This window comes from Bubalus kerabau, chromosome 8 (assembly GCF_029407905.1).
Source record: "Bubalus kerabau isolate K-KA32 ecotype Philippines breed swamp buffalo chromosome 8, PCC_UOA_SB_1v2, whole genome shotgun sequence".
NCBI lineage: Eukaryota > Metazoa > Chordata > Mammalia > Artiodactyla > Bovidae > Bubalus > Bubalus kerabau.
This window is the reverse complement of record NC_073631.1, coordinates 91,917,965-91,933,695: the sequence shown is the minus strand read 5'-3', so window position 1 is coordinate 91,933,695 and position 15,731 is coordinate 91,917,965.

Here is a 15,731-nt window from a genome sequence, read left to right as displayed (position 1 = left end):
AAATCAAAATTGATATAAACATATCATTATCAGAATATTATAAAGCAGACGGATGAACATATGTGCTTAATTTTAATTGTCCTAAAGATAGTACCTAATAAGATGCTTAGAATCAAATGTTATCCTAAAATATCCTTGAACATGTTTACATATTTCTCCATTATGTACTTAATTCTACCTTGAATTTCCTACCAATCTGTTGAGAAATTTGATAAATGGTAGCAACAGACATGTCTTCAACTCTTTAATCAGATAATCATAGAACTTCATATTCAAATCCCACCGCATTTCCAATGCAGAAATCTCTGTTTTGCTGACAAAATAATCGGGGTTCTGCTTGGAAGAAGGAAATAGGGGCTAACTCTTCTGAGAGGCTACCTGATTTTGACCCAGTGCTCTACTGAGTAGCTTGCACGACCAGTCCTCTCACTGCCTTCTGAAGCAACACGGGCTGCAACTCCTACACCACAATTCTTCAGATATTTAAATATCGCTCTTACGTTTTCCCTCGGTCTGGAAATTGCAACAGTAGTTCAGGGGTGACTTAACAAGGGTGTGCACCAGAGTGCCTCCTGGGAGGATGGAAATGAGCCATCAGAAAGAATGAACAATTTGTGTTCCCTTCTGGGTTGGAGAGGTGAAGGAGGGTAAAGATAACCCCAGAGGAGTGTTTCAATTGTGAGCGAGCAAATATATATATTTGTGTGTGTGTGTGTGTATCAGTTCAGTTCAGTTGCTCAGTCATGTCCGACTCTTTGCGACCCCATGAATCACAGCACGCCAGGCCTCCCTGTCCATCACCAACTCCCAGAGTTCACTCAGACTCACATCCATCAAGTCAGTGATGCCATCCAGCCATCTCAGCCTCTGTCGTCCCCTTCTCCTTCTGCCCCCAATCCCTCCCAGCATCAGAGTCTTTTCCAATGAGTCAACTCTTCGCATGAGGTGGCCAAAGTACTGGAGTTTCAGCTTTAGCATCATTCCTTCCAATGAACACCCAAGACTGATCTTAGAATGGACTGGTTGGATCTCCTTGCAGTCCAAGGGACTCTCAAGAGTCTTCTCCAACACCACAGTTCAAAAGCATCAATTATTCGGCACTCAGCTTTCCACACAGTCCAACTCTCACATTCATACATGACCACTGGAAAAACCATAGCCTTGACTAGATGGACCTTTGTTGGCAAAGTAATGTCTCTGCTTTTGAATATTCTACCTAAGTTGGTCATAACTTTCCTCCCAAGGAGTAAGCGTCTTTTAATTTCATTTAATTTCATTTCATTTTAGGGGGCTCCAAAATCACTGCAGATGGTGATTGCAGCCCCCTAAAATAAAGTCTGCCACTGTTTCCACTGTTTCCCCATCTATTTCCCATGAAGTGATGGGACCGGATGCTATGATCTTCGTTTTCTGAATGTTGAGCTTTAAGCCAACTTTTCACTCTCCTCTTTCACTTTCATCAAGAGGCTCTTTAGTTCCTCTTCACTTTCTGCCATAAGGGTGGTGTCATCTGCATATATGAGGTTATTGATATTTCTCCCAGCAATCTTGATTCCAGCTTGTGCTTCTTCCAGCCCAGCATTTCTCATGAGGTACTCTGCATAGAAGTTAAATAAGCAGGATGACAATATACAGCCTTGACGAACTCCTTTTCCTATTTGGAACCAGTCTGTTGTTCCATGTTCAGTTCTAACTGTTGCTTCCTGACCTGCATACAGGTTTCTCAAGAGGCAGGTCAGGTGGTCTGGTATTCCCATCTCTTTCAGAATTTTCCACAGTTTATTGTAATCCACACCGTCAAAGGCTTTGACGTAAACAATAAAGCAGAAATAGATGTTTTTCTGGAACTCTCTTGCTTTTTTAATGATCCAGCGGATGTTGGCAATTTGATCTCTGGTTCCTCTGCCTTTTCTAAAACCACCTTGAACATCTGGGAGTTCACGGTTCACATATTGCTGAAGCCTGGCTTGGAGAATTTTGAACATCACTTTAGTAGTGTGTGAGATGAGTGCAAATGTGCAGTAGTTTGAGCACTCTTTGGCATTGCCTTTCTTTGGGATTGGAATGAAAACTGACCTTTTCCAGTCCTGTGGCCACTGCTGAGTTTTCCAAATTTGCAGGCATATTGCGTGTAACACATTCACAACATCATCTTCCAGGATTTGAAATAGCTCAACTGGCATTCCGCCACCTCCACTAGCTTTGTTCGAAGTGATGCTTTCTAAGGCCCACTTGACTTCACATTCCAAAATTAACGGTTCTAGGTGAGTGATCTCATCATCGTGATTATCTTGGTCATGAAGATCTTTTTTGTACAGTTCTTCTGTGTATTCTTGCCACCTCTTCTTAATATCTTCTGCTCCTGTTAGGTCCATGCCATTTCTGTCCTTTATGGAGCTCATCTTTGCATGAAATGTTCCCTTGGTATCTCTAATTTTCTTGAAGAGATCTCTAGTCTTTCCTGTTCTGTCGTTTTCCTCTATTTCCTTGCACTGATCACTGAGGAAGGCTTTCTTATCTCTCCTTGCTAATCTTTGGAACTCTGCATTCAGATGCTTATATCTTTCCTTTTCTCCTTTGCTTTTCGCTTCTCTTCTTTTCACAGCTATTTGTAAGGCCTCACCAGATAGCCATTTTGCTTTTTTTGCATTTCTTTTAGAGATATAAACTTGGAAGCAAGATAGCATGATGGAGAATCCTCTGTCTTAGGAGACAGTATAGAGTATCCCATGTAACTTATTCTTCCCTTGATGGAACTGATTGAGAAGTGGAATTATTCTTGAAGTAGAAATTATTCTTCTACAGGTTGCATAGTCACTTGGGTATGTATTGTACTCAATATATCTGAACTACTGTTTCTTGTGTGACTCGAGTCATATGTTCTATGCTGTTCTAAAACCAGACTCTGTGGTTTTTGGAAGCCATGCTGTATGGCAAAATTACCAGTCTCTTGGGACAAGAAACCGCAAGTTCCTCAGCAGAGCAGAAAAGCAAAGCACCTGAGCTTGTGTTCTCATTTTAAAAAATTAGTTAATAGACTTTGACTCAAAGTCTACATTATATAAATTCTGAAACATGCTTGATTTGCAATTTCTGAGGCCCTAGAGAACCATCATGTTTTCCTGCCTAGGTGGTTTCACATATTACACTAATCAGCCTCCTAGGGCCATTATAATTAGGCAAAATGAGTTGGTACATTTCTTTCCTGGCCTCGTCCCCTGGAGTCATTTTACTTTGAAATTTATTGTCTTGCTCTAGCATTAATATTTAAATTATAAATACAAAATTCATAGGAGAATTCATTAAGAAATGTCTACAAAGTACTTTTAAAAACCTGTGATAAATGCACTACACAGCACAGAGTGAGGAGAGAGGTACCGGAAGTCAGCAAGATTAGCTGAACCAGGGCTGATGATCAAAAGAGTGACAAATATGTAAGAAAAACAGTTAAACTAGTTGTTGTTTAGTTGCTAAGTCATGTCTGACTCTTTTGCGACCCATGGACAGTAGCCTGCCAGGCTCCTCTGTCCATGGGATTTCCCAGTCAAGAATACTAGAGTGGGTTGCCGTTTCCTTCTCCAGGGAATCTTCCTGACCCAGAGATTGAACCCACATCTCCTGCACTGGCAGATGGATTCTTTAGCACTAAGCCATCAGGGAAGCCCAATTAAGCCAGCAGTACTTTATAAATGCATCTAATAATGATCTTGCCAAAATTCCAGCTTGAAACCCCGTGACTATCTCCTATGAGCCCTCCTTAATACATTATAAGACTCTTCAGTAACTTTCTGGGTCTCCCATCTCACTTCTTGCCACTCCATAAACATTGTGCTGGAGTGAAGTTAACCTTGTGGTCCAATGTCCCTTGTTCTTCAGGCTAACTCCATCTTAAGCTATGCCACACCCACTCTCCTCACCCTCCTCCCACACCCATTTTGGACCTGCTATCAGACGCTCCTCCTTTAGATCTCAGGTTATATTTTTTCTTGATAAAGTTTATCCTTGCATTTCTTTATATTCAGTTCAGTTCAGTTCAGTCACTCAGTCATGTCCGACTCTTTGCAATCCCATGAATCCCAGCACACCAGACCTCCCTGTCCATCACCAACTCCCGGAGTTCACTCAGACTCATGTCCATCGAGTCAGTGATGCTATCCAGCCATCTCATCCTCTGTCATCTCCTTCTCCTCCTGCCCCCAATCCCTCTCAGCATCAGAGTCTGTTCCAATGAGTCAACTCTTCGCATGAGGTGGCCAAAGTACTGGAGTTTCAGCTTTAGCATCATTCCCTCCAAAGAAATCTCAGGGCCCATCTCCTTCAGAATGGACTGGTTGGATCTCCTTGCAGTCCAAGGGACTCTCAAGAGTCTTCTCCAACACCACAGTTCAAAAGCATCAATTCTTCGGCACTCAGCTTTCTTCACAGTCCAACTCTCACATCCATACATGACCATAGGAAAAACCATAGCCTTGACCACACGAACCTTTGTTGGCAAAGTAATGTCTCTGCTTTTCAATATGCTATCTAGGTTGGTCATAACTTTCCTTCCAAGGAGTAAGCATCTTTTAATTTCATGGCTGCAGTCACCATCTGCAGTGATTTTGGAGCCCCAAAAAATAAAGTCTGACACTGTTTCCACTGTTTCCCCATCTATTTCCCATGAAGTGATGGGACCAGATGCCATGATCTTCATTTTCTGAATGTTGAGCTTTAAGCCAACTTTTTCACTCTCCTCTTTCACTTTCATCAAGAGGCTTTTGAGTTCCTCTTCACTTTCTGCCATAAGGGTGGTGTCATCTGCATATCTGAGGTTATTGATATTTATCCCGGCAATCTTGAACCAGCTTGTGCTTCTTCCAGTCCAGCGTTTCTCATGATGTACTCTGCATAGAAGTTAAATAAGCAGGGTGACAATATACAGCCTTGACGTACTCCTTTTCTTTATATTAATCTAGCTATTTTTTCTTCTAATGCTTCTAATATAATAGTCATGTCCGACTCTCTGTGACCCCAGAGACGGCAGCCCACCAGGGTCCCCTGTCCCTGGGATTCTCCAGACAAGAACACTGGAGTGGGTTGCCATTGCCTTCTCCAATGCATGAAAGTGAAAATGAAGTCGCTCAGTCTTGTCCAACTCTTAGCGACCTCATGGACTGCAGCCCACCAGGCTCCTCCGTCCATGGAATTTTCCAGGCAAGAGTACTGGAGTGGGGTGCCATTGCCTTAGAGCTCCATGCTGCCATTTCTGTTTAAATTGTCTGCCTCTTACCTATGCTAGACTGGAAGCCTTGAAAAGTTCTCTCTCCATCTTTATATCCTAAGAATTTATCCTACTGCCTGGCAAAAAGTGAGGTTCCAGTAAATATGTGGTACACGAACAAATGAGTGAATCAGTAAGTGAATAAATGAATTGCTAGCAGAATGGCATTTAAAAAAAAAATCAATCTGTGCCTTAGAAAGAAAACACAAATGTACACACTCACTTAAATATTTTCTTGACAGTTTCAAGACATCTCTCTGCCATTAGAAATTAAGATTTATTCCTATGTAGGAACTAATTTATGTAAATAGTGTCCAATTCTGACATTCACTATTGAAATTTTCGGATCATGAAAAACATCAGCCAACTAATCAACACTTATGGAGATTCTACTAAATGCTTAACTCTGTGAACTAAACATTTTCTGGCTCTAAGCCGGTGAGAGTGAAGAGCTGAGCATTCCTAGTGATGTCTTATGGCACCCCACTCCAGTACTCTTGCCTGGAAAATCCCATGGACGGAGCAGCCTGGTGGGCTGCATCCATGGGGTCGCTAAGAGTCAGATACGACTGAGCGACTTCACTTTCACTTTTCACTTTCATGCATTGGAGAAGGAAATGGCAACCCACTCCAGTGTTCTTGCCTGGATAATCCCAGGGACGGGGGAGCCTGGTGGGCTGCCGTCTATGGGGTCACACAGAGTCGGATACAACTGAAGTGACTTAGCAGTTGTAGCAGCAGTGCTTCTAAAACTACTTGTATATCATTAAGCATGGCATCCACATATGTACATGTGAAAAATGATTCAGATACACATCTATGAAGACAGTGTACAGTATACATGCTTCAGAGTTCACGGGATCTATACAATTACTCCACCAGGGTCTATTTCTAACTGTTAGGGAATGACTGTACTGTATTAAGCTCAATTTGATATCCCAATTGAATTATTTAAGGAGGTCAGAGAAGGGGTCCCAAATTGCAGGACATTTAAATTGATCCTTGAATAATAAGAGTTTTTTATTCTCTATCCCTTCTTTCATAATTTTTAGGTATTCTAAAATTTGATTATACAAATGCTTTCTATTATTTGGTTTCTTTAAATGTCTCTCTTGTTTTATTTTTGTTGTTGCTTCTGTTGTTGTTGTTGTTTTTCTTAGCTGGAATTGTTTAAAAGTATTTTCAGAATTTCACTTTTTAATGATGCTCCAATCTCTGTTCCCACACAAAAATCATATTTGCGTGTATCTTTCTACAGTAAATCGTCTGCAATATGCCAGCTTTTTGGTTGTTTGCTTAGTTAATTTCTTCTCTCCTTTCAAAGCCATCCTCAAAATATGCCTTCCCTGACTTCCTAGTCTCCAACTAGGTCAAACAGCCCATTAAGTGCAGGTACTTTCCTCCTAGCATTTATCAGTATTAGAACCAAATGTGTAATGGAATAAATTTTGGTTGTTTTCTGTCATGACCTCCATTGTCTTCCCAGCACCAAATATGCTTGTTTGCATAGAGCAGGTATGCAAAAGATAATTATTGAATCAGTGAACATATATAAGACTGAATAAGGGAAAAGCTATTCATCCACTAAGAAGTATATCTTTTAGTGAAAAGATTACAAAGTCATTTTAGAAAACTGCAACATTTTTGTTAATAAAAACAAAAATTAAATGTTAAAATATCCACAAAATGTTAAAAATGATTATTTCCAAGGGATAAAATTAAAGGGGATATGTGAAGAAAGCTGAGCGCCGAAGAATTGATGCTTTTGAGATGTGGTGTTGGAGAAGACTCTTGAGAGTCCCTTGGACTGCAAGGAGATCCAACCAGTCCATTCTGAAGGATATCAGCCCTGGGATTTCTTTGGAAGGAATGATGCTGAAGCTGAAACTCCAGTACTTTGGCCACCTCATGCAAAGAGCTGACTCATTGGAAAAGACTCTGATGCTGGGAGGGATTGGGGGCAGGAGGAGAAGGGGACGACAGAGGATGGGATGGCTGGATGGCATCACCGACTCAATGGATGTGGGTTTGGGTGAACTCTGGGAGTTGGTGATGGACAGGGAGGTCTAGCGTGCTGTGATTCATGGGGTCGCAAAGAGTTGGACACGACTGAGAGACTGAACTTATTTTAAAATCTTAATTCCATATATGTTTCTACAGTTAACATTTATTACTTCAGAATTAAAATAAAGTGCTTCAATCTGGTTGGTTTTTATATATTTTTTTAGAAACCCTTTTCCTTTTTGGTCCTATCTATTACTTGGGCTTCCCTGATGGCTCAGTTGGTAAAGAATCCACCTGTAATGATATTACTTACTTAATATGTGAACTATCCTCTCCCTAAACTGGCATATTACTGTCTTATAGTTGTATAAGCAAACTCCAGGAGATAATGAAGGACAGGGGAACCTGGTATGCTGCAGTCCATGGGTTCGAAGAGGCAGACAGGACTTAGCAACTGAACAAAAACAAGTTGTAAGGCTTTACAATTTTCCAAGCTTTCTTACCTGTTTTGGCTTATATGACCTTCAAAAGAACTCCATAATATATGCAGACAGGTTTTGTTCCCATTCTGCAGAGGATTCTGTCATCACACTTTCATACCTATGTTTGATAATCTCTTCTTTTTCTACTGCTATATTCTCCAAGATCTTTATCACTAAAAATGTAATTACTTGTAACATCTAAATTAAAAAAGGCAGATACCTATGCTGTTTCATCTACTCCTTGAGGAATGAAGTCGTCAAAAAAGTGAGTCAAGGTTTTATTCTTTGGTCCATCTTAACCACTTTACAAGTACTAGAGAGCTGAAATTTCCAAGACTATTAACTTTTTCATTTATTCAATAAATACTTACTAAGCAATTACAGTACATTAGGCACTACAGTTATAAGGGTAAAATGTTTCCTCTGGCTTCATGGAATCTTCAACTTAAAGGAAGATAAACACACAAGGAAATACATGATAAACTTTTTAAAAAGCTAAAGTGGAAAAGAACACATGCAATGAAAGAAAATAGTAAGAAGGACTCCACTCAATTGAAATGGTGAGTTAACAGGCTTTCTGAAATGTGAATGAGAATTTTCCAGGTGAAGTGTGGGGAGGAAGAGGGTTTTGGTCAGAGGGAACAGAATGTGCAAACACCCTGAGGCAAGGAAGAGCTTGGACCCTCTGAGGATGTGCGGGAAGGAATTGCTGGAGCAGAGAGCTTCAGAGCAAGAGTGTCCCAAGATGAAGAAGATGAGATCAAATACAGCCCTTCCCTTCTCATTAAATGAGATTTATTACATTCACAGGAATCAGCTTATGATTTCTCAGTCTTCATTATACTGAATCAATTTTTATCATGTTGTTGATTTTTAGTTGCTGTCTGCCCAACTCTTTTTTTTTTTATTTTAATTGGAGGCTAATTACTTTACAATATTGTGGTGGTTTTTGCCATACATTGACATGAATGAGCCATGAGTGTACATATGTCCCCCATCTTGAACCTCCCTCCCACCTCCCTCCCCATCCCATCCCTCAGGGTTGTCCCAGTGCACTGGCTTTGAGTGCCCTATTTCATGAATCAAACTTGGACTGGTCATCTATTTCACATATCGTAATATACATGTTTCAGTGCTATTTTCTCAAATCATCCCACCCTCGCCTTCTCCCACAGAGTCCAGAAGTCTGTTCTTTATATCTGTGCCTCTTTTGCTGTCTCACATATAGGGTCATCATTACCATCTTTATAAATTCCATATATATACATTAATGTACTATATTGGTATTTTTCTTTCTGACTTACTTCACTCTGTATAATAGGCTCCAGTTTCATCCACCTCATTAGAACTAATTCAAATGTGTTCTTTTTAATAGCTGAGTAGTATTCCATTGTGTATATGTACCACAGCTTTCTTATCCATTCGTCTGCTGATGGACATCTAGATTGCTTCCATGTCCTGGCTATTATAAACAGTGCTGCAACGAACACTGGGGAACATGTGTCTCTTTCAATTCTGGTTTCCTCGGTGTGTATGCCCAGCAGTGGTATTGCTGGGTCATATGGCAGTTCTATTTCCAGTTTTTTAAGGAATCTCCATACTGTTATCCATCGTGGCTGTACAATGGATCCCATAGACTGTAGTCTGCTTAGGCTCCTCAGTCCATGGGATTTCCCAGGCAAGAATACTGGAGTGGTTACCATTTCCTTCTCCAAGGGATCTTCCCAACCCAGGGGTCTAATCCACCTGGATCGGCAGGTGTATTCTCTACCAATGAGACACCAGGGAAGCCCAGTCTTTACTGTAAGTCCTTTCTATCAATTCCCAATAATAACTTCAAGACATGAGTTACCTTCTTACATTAAAAAAAAAAAGAACCTCACTTTGTTTATTATGCTCATTTTGTGCACTGCACAGAGGAAATTGAATGTCACTGTGATGTAGGATAGTACTTCTTAATTAGCAAATTTTTGCTATTTTTACATCATTATTATTTATCTTTAATTTTTACAAATTCTTAGAACCTTATATATATGATTCTATATAGAAAGCTGGTGATAAGTAACTTCCTAATTAACATGCAAACAGTTTACTTATGAAATAATAGAAATGGAAACTTAAACTACCATAGAAATTCCACAAAGAATCCTGCAGCAGATTTTTGAAATACAAGAAATATTAAATAATGATTTGTTGTTAAGTTTAGATTTTCTTTTATTGGAATTGTATTACTTATTGTCAATATGACTTTTCCAACTACAGCCAAAGGTGTAAGCATGTTTCCCTCTTGGCTCAGACAGGGCCATATATGTGCAAAATTTATGGCTCATAAGAGAGTGTAGCTCATCAAGATGATAGATCTAGATGAAGGAATCATTTCTATATAATGAAATCCAAGTAAGACATGAGGTTTCAAAGGGAGGGAATGCAGAGGCCACCTAACCTAGGGGAAAAGAAACCTCTTACTGTTCACTCAGGAAAGAAGAAACAAGGATGGAGAGAGGTACAAATGCAATCACAGAAATGAGGGTATCACTGGCTGCTAGTGTGAAGGTTGACCTTCAAGACAACAGTGATACGCTGAAGAGAATAGTCTATAGTGCTGCAGTCAGTGTTTGCACATTTTTGTTGTTAATGGAGGAATTAACTGAAAAATTCTCATTAGATTGGATTTAAAGACAATATTTTGTGATCTTATAAATATAATCTTCCAGGGAAAAAAATAAAAATTTAGATATATGTATATTTGAGTATTTATTTAACTTGATCAGTTCTATAACTGATACGTCTTACACCTGTTAGCTCCATCGTGTCTTCTGGAATTCTGATTATAAACATTTCTGTGACAGTGGAAACTTACTTGCACACGCTAGAAAGGTAGAACTCTGTGTCATAAAGGTGAACTTTTAATAAACCTATACTTTTTAACACTCTACTTTTCTACTCTCAATTCAGGAAAGACAAACATTTCCAGTAACTATTTTTTTTTTCTCTTTTTTTTTTAATGTTCATTTTTATATATATATTTTTAATTTTATTTTACTTTTAAACTTTACATAATTGTATTAGTTTTGCCAAATATCAAAATGAAAGTAACTTTTAACACATTAATCATGCCTTAAATTAGAGCTCTCGATACAGTCTGCTTAACATCGCTTTGCCTCTTGAGTTTGGTATTTTAACTAACAAGACATTTTCTTGTGAATCCTAGTGTGTTAGCTATGTACACAAAACCCTCAGATCATTAGCTTAGTTGGTTCAGTTGATTAGAGAACACATTTCTAATGCAAATAAGGTCATTAAATCCCCCAGAAGCCAGTTACTTTTGTCCTTAGGGCACAGTCTACACTGAAAAATAATAGCCAGTTTTCTTATCATGCGTACCTTTAGCCTCAAGGTAAACCAGATGAGAAAATGAGGATGACAGAGCTCAAATCTATATGCAGTGGAGTAAAAAAAGCAACTCTGTTCATTCTTCCAACAATGTATGGAAATGCTATCTTCTTGTAGGGAAAAAATAAGCAATTTTTGATGTGACAGTCTCTTGTAATTGGATCAATTGATCATCATTGCTTCTGCTTGTATACTTACATATCTACAAAAGTATCTTTGTGCAGAAGAAGGCTAGAAAAGTGAGAAAGACATTACATTAGGGAAAGGGATATACTAAGATTGGAATAGAGGGAACTTAGAAATCATCTCTTTTCATTTTACAAAAAGGAAGACTGAGGACTGGAAAGAATGAGGGAGTGACTTATCCACTGTCACTAGGATTATAGGGGAAAAAAACTCTATCAGAGATGGTTAATTTTATATGTCAAGTTGGCTGAGACACCTTACACAGAATTGTGGATAAACATTCTTCTGAGTGCTTCTGTAAGGGTGTATTTGGATGAATCTCTTGCAGTAGGAAATGGCAACCCATACCAAAATTCTTGCTTGGGAAATTCTATGGACTGGAGAGCCTAGCAGGCTACAGTCCATGGGGCTGCAAAGAGTCAGACAAGACTGAGTGACTGAGCACAGAAAATGATGCACATACAGCATTTAAACTAGTGGACTTGGTGTAAAACATAAAGCAGATTGCCTTGCACATCATGTAATCAGACAAAAGTAGGAGTGGGAGAGAGTTGGTCAAGTTAAAGACTGGCCCCATACATTCTAAGAGCTCTTGGGAAGCTGAGGCAGTCCCGAGAGTCATCTTCAGTTTTTCTGTTTTTTAGAAAAAGTCCTCTTTTTGAGACAGAACTCTTTTAAAGCCTAGCGCTGCTTTCCAGCTTTGTGATTTCAGCTGTTTCTAGTGCATTATTTGATAGCAAAATCTTCATATACCCAGGATTTTCTTTCCTTAATTTTACGAAAAAACAGGTTTCTCTCATTGCTGCTCCCCGTCTCTCCTTGAGGAAATGAGGCATGATTACTGAAGTGCTTCTGGAAGAATTGCATCATCTTGCATGTAGAATTCCTTTGGGTGAAATTCACTAAGATGTATGCAAGAGAAAGCTCACTTTCCAAAATGTGCCTTGTTTTTTTTAATGATTCTCATTTAGCATCAGTTATCCTATTAGCCACAGATGTTCATTCCACATTATATAATTGCCATATCAAGAAGCAATGCCTAGCAACTTGCTCTCTGGTTTTGCTGTTTTGGATAATTTGTTCTGAAGTGACAAATACCTCGGACAGGGGATGTGACTCTTCTTCAGTCTATGATTGTGGGGTTCAAAGTTGTGGCAGGAGTGAAGGCAATATGCAACTACCCCTCAAACACAGAAATGTATTCTTCTGAAGCACAGCAAGACGTTGTGTCTGGAGGCCTCAGTATATCTCCAGTTTACTCCCTGTTCCTCTTCCCCAAAACACATACTTAACATACTCCATAAAACTTAGATATAGGCAAAGTAGCATTTGAAAAATAAATGCTAATGTTCATCAAGTTTCTGGGGGGAAATAAGATTAAGAAAAGATCTAAAAAATTGTAAAGAACATGAAACATCTGATTTCATATAACTAGCAAAAGATTTCTCAAGTTTGACAACTTAAATAATCAGATCAGACCAGATCAGTCGCTCAGTTGTGTCCGACTCTTTGCGACCCCATGAATCCCAGCACGCCAGGCCTCCCTGTCCATCACCAACTCCCGGAGTTCACCCAGACTCAGGTCCATCAAGTCAGTGATGCCATCCAGCCATCTCATCCTCTGTCGTCCCCTTCTCCTCTTGCCCTCAATCCCTCCCAGCATCAGAGTCTTTTCCAATGAGGCAACTCTTTGCATGAGGTGGCCAAAGTACTGGAGTTTCAGCTTTAGCACTATTCCTTCCAAAGAAATCCCAGGGCCCATCTCCTTCAGAATGGACTGGTTGGATCTCCTTGCAGTCCAAGGGACTCTCAAGAGTCTTCTCCAACACCACAGTTTAAAAGCATCAATTCTTCCGCGCTCAGTTTTCTTCGCAGTCCAACTCTCACATCCATACATGACCACAGGAAAAACCATAGCCTTGACTAGACGGACCTTTGTTGGCAAAGTAATGTCTCTGCTTTTCAATATGCTATCTAGGTTGGTCATAACTTTCCTTCCAAGGAGTAAGCGTCTTTTAATTTCATGGCTGCAGTCAGCATCTGCAGTGATTTTGGAGCCCGGAAAAATAAAGTCTGACATTGTTTCCACTGTTTCCCCATCTATTTCCCATGAAGTGATGGGACTGGATGCTATGATCTTCGTTTTCTGAATGTTGAGCCTTAAGCCAACTTTTTCACTCTCCACTTTCACTTTCATCAAGAGGCTTTTGAGTTCCTCTTCACTTTCTGCCATAAGGGTGGTGTCATCTGCATATCTGAGGTTATTGATATTTCTCCCGGCAATCTTGATTCCAGCTTGTGTTTCCTCCAGTCCAGCGTTTCTCATGATGTACTCTGCATATAAGTTAAATAAACAGGGTGACAATATACAGCCTTGACGAACTCCTTTTCCTGTTTGGAACCAGTCTGTTGTTGCATGTCCAGTTCTAACTGTTGCTTCCTGACCTGCATACAAATTTCTCAAGAGGCAGATCAGGTGGTCTGGTATTCGCATCTCTTTCAGAATTTTCCACAGTTTATTGTGATCCACACAGTCAAAGGCTTTGGCATAGTCAATAAAGCAGAAATAGATGTTTTTCTGGAACTCTCTTGCTTTTTCCATGATCCAGCGGATATTGGCAATTTGATCTCTGGTTCCTCTGCCTTTTCTAAAACCACCTTGAACATATGGACGTTCACGGTTCACATATTGCTGAAGCCTGGCTTGGAGAATTTTAAGCATTACTTTACTAGCGTGTGAGATGAGTGCAGTTGTGCAGTAGTTTGAGCATTCTTTGGCATTGCCTTTCTTTGCGATTGGAATGAAAACTGACCTTTTCCAGTCCTGTGGCCACTGCTGAGTTTTCCAAATTTGCTGGCATATTGAGTGCAGCACTTTCACAGCATCATCTTTCAGAATTTGGAATAGCTCAACTGGAATTCCATCACCTCCCCTAGCTTTGTTCGTAGTGATGCTTTCTAAGGCCCACTTGACTTAGCATTCCAGGATGTCTGGCTCTAGGTGAGTGATCACACCATCGTGATTATCTGGGTCGTGAAGATCTTTTTTGTACAGTTCTTCTGTGTATTCTTGCCACCTCTTCTTGATATCTTCTGCTTCTGTTAGGTCCATACCATTTATGTCCTTTATCGAGCCCATCTTTGAATGAAATGTTCCTTTGGTATCTCTGATTTTCTTGAAGAGATCCCTAGTCTTTCCCATTCTGTTGTTTTCCTCTATTTCTTTGCATTGATCGCTGAGGAAGGCTTTCTTATCTCTCTTCTTGCTATTCTTTGGAACTCTGCATTCAGATATTTATATCTTTCCTTTTCTCCTTTGCTTTTCACTTCTCTTCTTTTCACAGCTATTTGTAAGGCCTCCCCAGACAGCCATTTTGCTTTTTTGTATTTCTTTTCCATGGGGATGGTCTTGATCCCTGTCTCCTGTACAATGTCACAAACCTCATTCCATAGTTCATCAGGCACTCTGTCTATCAGATCTAGGCCCTTAAATCTATTTCTCACTTCCACTGAATAATCATAAGGGATTTGATTTAGGTCATACCTGAATGGTCTAGTGGTTTTCCCTACTTTCTTCAATTTCAGTCTGAATTTGGCAATAAGGAGTTCACGGTCTGAGCCACAGTCAGCTCCTGGTCTTGTTTTTGCTGACTGTATAGAGCTTCTCCATCTTTGGCTGCAAAGAATATAATCAATCTGATTTCGCTGTTGACCATCTGTTGATGTCCATGTGTAGAGTCTTCTCTTGTGTTGTTGGAAGAGGGTGTTTGCTATGACCAGTGCATTTTCTTGGCAAAACTCTATTAGTCTTTGCCCTGCTTCATTCCGTATTCTAAGGCCAAATTTGCCTGTTACTCCAGGTGTTTCTTGACTTCCTACTTTTGCATTCCAGTCCCCTATCATGAAAAGGACATCTTTTTTGGGTGTTAGTTCTAAAAGGTCTTGTAGGTCTTCATAGAACCGTTCAGCTTCTTCAGCATTACTGGTTGGGGCATAGACTTGGATTACTGTGATATTGAATGGTTTGCCTTGGAAACAAACAGAGATCATTCTGTCATTTTTGAGATTGCATCCAAGTACTGCATTTCGGACTCTTTTGTTGATCATGATGGCCACTCCATTTCTTCTGAGGGATTCCTGCCCGCAGTAGTAGATATAATGGTCATCTGAGTTAAATTCACCCATTCCAGTCCATTTCAGTTCGCTGATTCCTAGAATGTTGACATTCACTCTTGCCATCTCTTGTTTGACCGCTTCCAATTTGCTTTGATTCATGGACCTGACATTCCAGGTTCATATGCAATATTGCTCTTTACAGCATCGGACCTTGCTTCTATCACCAGTTACATCCACAGCTGGGTATTCTTTTTGCTTTGGCTCCATCCCATCATTCTTTCTGGAGTTAT